Source organism: Tamandua tetradactyla, chromosome 19, assembly GCF_023851605.1.
Source record: "Tamandua tetradactyla isolate mTamTet1 chromosome 19, mTamTet1.pri, whole genome shotgun sequence".
Classification (NCBI taxonomy): Eukaryota; Metazoa; Chordata; class Mammalia; order Pilosa; family Myrmecophagidae; genus Tamandua; species Tamandua tetradactyla.
Genome location: NC_135345.1, coordinates 29,656,608 through 29,662,746, shown reverse-complemented (window position 1 = coordinate 29,662,746; position 6,139 = coordinate 29,656,608).

Genomic DNA, 6,139 nt, shown 5'->3' with positions numbered 1-6,139 from the left:
ATTTCACCAACTTATGCACATGTGTATCATAGAGGTTTTAGTGAATTTAAGTAAACATAATTTAGACATTTCTCTACTACTATAAAATATAGTAAGATTAGTAACATATTCTTAGTGATTAAGATGAATCATGATTGTTGTTTAATGGATAACTGCTTTCATTAATAGTTTATTACAAATATCATTTTTGAGAAACCATTCTCTATTTTTTACAAATTTAAATTTATATTTAGTTCGTAAAAGGTTCTTAGCTATCATATTTTTATAGCTTAAAATGTTGATTAATTATGTTATGGTTTTATAGAAAATCACATATCACCTCATATTTTAAAAATACTTCACCACATTTGCTTTCTCTATTTTTATACACTGTCTCTATATAGAGAAATATAGTACCTTTTAATTTTTTGTTGAAGCATTTTATTTAGTTGCAGGCACTATAACATTTCACCTTTAAATATTTCGACATATATTGTCTAAAAGCAGATTAATCCCCAACATAAGCACAGTGCAGTTATCACACTGAGATAACAAGTATAAAATTCTGCTCTCTAATACTCAAATATCTCTGCTTTTTTCCTCAAAGATGCTTTTGAAACTGCCTTCTGACTTCAGAATTCAATGATAATGAATTAATTTTAATTGCAAGGCCCATATTGAGTTTCCTTAATCTGGAATAATTCACTATACACCTTTGTTTTTTCTTTCTTTATACTGGCATCTTTACAAGTCCTAGCCCAGTTGTTTTGCATTCTCCATTTATTTTAAATCATTTCTTAGAATTATTCTGTAGTTATATCTATAGCATTTTTTTTGGCACAAAGATTATGGATTATCCAGAATTGTAAACACTTTATAGCTCATTTTTAATGGTTCTCCTTTATCACATGCTATTTGTTCAAAGCTTTTTTAATTTAAAGAACTTTAGAGTTTCCAGTTATTGAACTTCACCTAAAATTAAAACAGACGAACATTCAAAAAATTCATAAACAAGATTAGTTTAAAGCACGTCTCTATAGATTGCAATTCATTTCCAGACCATGGAGAAACCCATAAATTTATATGGTGGTGAGGAAAATTTAAAAGTCATTTTGCTTGTTTTTAGAATGTTTTCTCCCTTCTTCTCTCTTAGGGCAGGCCCTTTCAGCTTAGTTTCACTTTGGACCCAAGTTTTATTGCAGCAAGTGATCCTAGGAAAAGATAAATTTTAATTATTATTATTATTTTATTCCTAGAGCCTAGTTTCAATTATTACTCAGTAGTTGCTTAATGATAATGTTCAAAGAAGTGGAAAGTTGTGGTGGTTTGGGACTGTATATGCTCCCGGAAAAACATGTTCTTAAAATTATTCCATTCCTGTGGGTCTGAACCCATTGTAAACAGGACTTCTGATGAGGCTACTTTAGCTAAGGTAAGATCCATACCTCATTCAGGATGGATCTTAATCTTATTCCTGGAGTCATTTATAATTAGAATGAAGAGAGAGTAAGCAAGTTAGAGAGAGAGAAAGAGAGATAGTGCCAAGGGAGCAAGAAGCTGAAAGCAATGAAATCCAGAAGAAAAGGGAAAGACCAGCAGATGCAGTCTTGTATCTTGCCAAATGGCAGAGAAGCCAAGGATTTCCAACCTGTCTTGGGAAGAAAGCATCACTTTGATGATGCCTTGATTTGGATATTTTCCTGGCCTCAAAACTGTGAGTGAATAAATTTCCATGGTTTAACCTGAACCATTTCATGCTATTTGCTTTAAGGTGCCTAGAGAACTAAAACAAGAGTGAATGAGATTTTGCTAGTATCACCAGCTGGTTACCCGGTCATATCCAGTGGTAATCTCATTACCTTTGACAGGACAAGTCGGCACATTTGAGTGACATTCTCTAAGTTGAACCTAGAGGACATCCCAGCTATCACTGCTGGGTCAAAGTCCAGTTGGGCCATCAGGAAACAGTGTTCAGATTAGTAATGTTAACATTTGGCACTAGGAGGGAACAGATTTAAAAGGGCAGAATGCAGTGCAGTTCATGACAGGGAAATCTGTTAGCTTAAGTCAAAGACTCATAGGCAAGAAATAAAATTTCATAGGCAGGACCAAAATTCTCAGGGCATGAGCTACCAAGAACAATATACAGTCCCAATCTTAAAAGAATAAAGCACTTGTATAATTTAAGAGAAATGAGGTATAATATGGATACATGATATCAGAAAGGTGGTTCATTCATTCATTCATCAAAAACTTATCAAATACTTACAAAGTATCTATTATTACTATGAATATATGAAGTATTTTTTAATTACTGGTATAATATTGTCTTATAATATAATTATTTATAAGGTTGATATTGTTATTTCCATTGACAGATGAGGATTCTGAGCCTCAGAGAGCCACCTGTTGGTCAGAATTGGCAAATGTAGGACTTGAACTCAAGTGTGTTTGATTCCAATGCCCATAAACATAGTATTTTACACAAATGGAAAACTGTGTAAGATTGTGTTTGGAAGTTATTTTTTCCAATTAAGTCCAAAATTTTTTGACTCTGTATAAGTAGAAGTGAGGCTCTAAAACTACATTTACCTAGATTATATAAACTTCAAATAATTAGTATGACCTAGCATATGTCTAATAGTTTTAATTGTGAAGAACAAAGTAAATTTAATAGATATAAGCCTCCTTGTTGGGTAACAATTCAAGGATAAAATTTAGACTGAACTACTGGAAAGTTAATAACTAGTTCAATTATAGTGGACCAGTGCTCCTTACATCTATTCTATTAAAGTCCCAATTTCACACTAGGGATAGGGTCAGGGATAAATATGTGAAGTGAGATAAATAGTTCTGTGTATAGGGAGAAAAAGAAGAAAAGGAGGTGAAAAACTGGCTTATTAAGAGCCAATTTTTACATGTATTCATTTAATTTGTCTATTTTATAAATTAGATCAGTAAGGCTGATAGTGACTAAGAAGACTACAAATGGCCAGCCATATATTAAATCTGTGATTTTAATCCAACCCCACGTGTATTTTTTGCTTACGCTATTTCAAACTGTGTCTAAGAATCACGTGCAGGGAAACAGCACCCCTCTTAAAGCCATTCTTTGGACACTCTATTGAAATATCTGACCTCTTCAGAGAGGTTAGGATGCAATTTCTGAAGGCTACCCCCATCTTAAGGGTTTTATTTTTTCTAATTCATTTTGTGATAATCCCACTGTTTCAATATTCAGTTCCTCAGTGAGATACAATCTTCTTTAAAATGCCTCAGGGCCATAGGTGAAAAGAATAGCATCAACAACAAAAAAATATTGATTGCTCAAGATGTTTTAAGCCCTTTTCATTTAACTTAGTCAATCCTCCTATTCTATACATATATAATATTTTAATCTCCATATTTCAGATCAGAAATATGAAGATGAGAACTAGTAAATAATTTCCCCATGGGTACCCACTGCCCAAATAAGCATGTAAGCAGTGGACTGTATATTGGGTAGTTAAGGGTTTTTTGGGGAATTAAATTGCAAAATACAAATAAAATACATGGCACCATACCAGGCAGTGATCACTTATTATAAGTGTTCTTTAGTAATAAAATATTCCTATTATGCACTCCCCAAGCTAAAGGATTTTTCAGTCTCTCAGGAGCCCTGTTATGTGCCTGAATGAACATACTGATAGAGTACAGTATACATGAGATGTTTATTGAAATAGTCTTTCAAGGAAATATAATAGATTAGAGAAACAAAGACTGTTTCTATTTGGAGTGATCAGTTATATGGTAGAATAGGGTTTTGTAGCTGGTTTTCCTATTCAGAGAAATAGTTTTCTTCTCATACTTCACATCTGTAAATTGAGTCTTTCAGAGTAATCTATTTAACCATTCCCAATCCAAAACCTCTGGTTCTGTTCTAATTTCCATATTCACTGAAAATTAAAAAATATATATCTTTTGTGATTAATTTAACTGAAAAAGTAAAATAACTTTCATTTTGCAATTTTAATAGATTCATTTGGACAGTGCTTTATACATGTTTGCTAAGATTTATCAGGGAGGAATGTAGCAATCAAAAACCCCAAAATGCTAATCTTTTATACTTGCCTTCTTATTTCCACTCATTTATATAATGTTATTGTATTGAATATTGGCAAGCACCGTTCCAAATAACTAGGTATTAGGATACCTGTATATCAAATTTGACAAAGGTAAAACATGCACAGATTGCATTGTTTCTCAAAGTCACACATGTAACAAATGAAGAGATAGGACTCCAAATAAAGATTGCAACTACTGAATTATCTAAGGTCCTATTTTTAGTTAATTCACTCATGTGTACCTGTCAATCCATTCAAAAAATACTTCTTGAGTGTTTATTATATGGTAATTGCTGTTTTGGGTACTATGAGTACCCAGATGAATAAGAAAACACAGGATAACCCTAGGAGTTTATGTTCTCTTAAATGGCCATACCTGGATATTTTTTATATACCAGATAGAACACTGACAGGATTCCTAAGCTAATCTCTACACTTTCACTCTATTATCTGTCATCTCAAAATGAAATATTTTAATTAACTAAAAAATATAACTTCAATCATTGTTGAAATTCTGTAACCAAGCACCATTTCAATCTTTAAAGTAGCAAATAGAACTTTGACTGAATGTTTTCGTTTATAAATTGTTATATTTTGCACGGTTCAAGACACTGACTGGCCAGAAGTGCTCATAATTATACTTATTTTTTTCTAAATTGTATGAGAAAAATCCATCTCTGACTAACAGAGAGTACACAGAAGAGTTTGGCTTACATAAAAAGGAAAAGTAAGTATGTTGGTTAAAAAAGATGGTGGCCAAGAAAGATCAAATGGAGTCAAGAGGCTGTTCTGGAGGTCTCCAGAACGTGACAATTAGTTAATTGTCATGCTTTACGGAATCTCACTCCTGTTGACTTTTAAGAACACCTAGGGCTCAAACTGAGACTCTATAAAGGCTTCATGCACTGGGTTTGCCTTCTTGGAACATATCATTCCCTGTGGATTCCTAGGTCAGATAAATCCAGAAACCCAGAGGGACCAATCTCCTCAGGATTATCAATTAATCACATCCCCCTATCCTTTAGTGTGACACACCTTTTAAACATGAAAAAGTCAAAACAGCCATTCCCCAAAGATCCCTATAGAATGGGAGAAGGATTAAAGGAGGAGGAAGTAAAACAGAGAAAATGGGATTTAACAATTGAATATGGCTGTTAAATCACTATACTAACATTCCTTCTAGCCTTCAGTGTTTGGGAGCAGTCAGAAGACAAAATCTGAAAATGACTGAATGGTTGCCCATGACAGATTCTGGCATAAAACAGAATGTAGTCTACTCCAGTTTGAAACTACTGGCAAAGGGCTCTAGTCATTCCAGCATGAGGCATACCAACATACCTTGAATCGAACAGTGTGGCATTGGACATTTGACATACTACATACAGCTGGTCCAGCTGGGTTTAAACATTTTCTTCTTATGGAATGGAAGGAAGTAGGTTGAGTCAGTTTACTAGATGTCATTCCAACATTGGTGTCAGTTTGGTAGATGTCATTTCAACATTGATGGTTGGCGGGTTTGGGGGTGGGTGAAGAATTTCCCTGGGGTATAAGAGTATTTGACTTACAGAAGATGGTTGATGATGCTTGCATAAATTTTTAAAATTTCACACATTCAATATTCTGGGGAAGCATATAAACTGAGGCTTATTCTTTTACATTTACAGAGAATAAGGTTCATTGAAAACTAAAATTTTCCTTTTACTTTGTTTGAATTTTGATAATCCTAGTCAGAAAACTAAGCAGAAATCCCTTTGTCTATATTTTTGTTATTAAACTGTGCATTATAAGTAAGACCTTAGGGATAGCCCAGTAGATTAAAGGTGGACATCTTCCAGTACACCCAGTTTCTACCCCAGTTTTCTTTTTGTAAATTTCACTGCTCTGCTGCCAACTTTAATCAGGATGCTGCTAAAATAAACCTGATCCCTTAATCCATGATCAGAAGGCTCATCTAAGATTGTAAAAATTCTTTCAAGGGATTAACTTAATGGTAATGCAATTTTGAGTGGAATATCAATAGGTAACCCTTTGGCAATGCAGCTGACCCTTCCTCATTC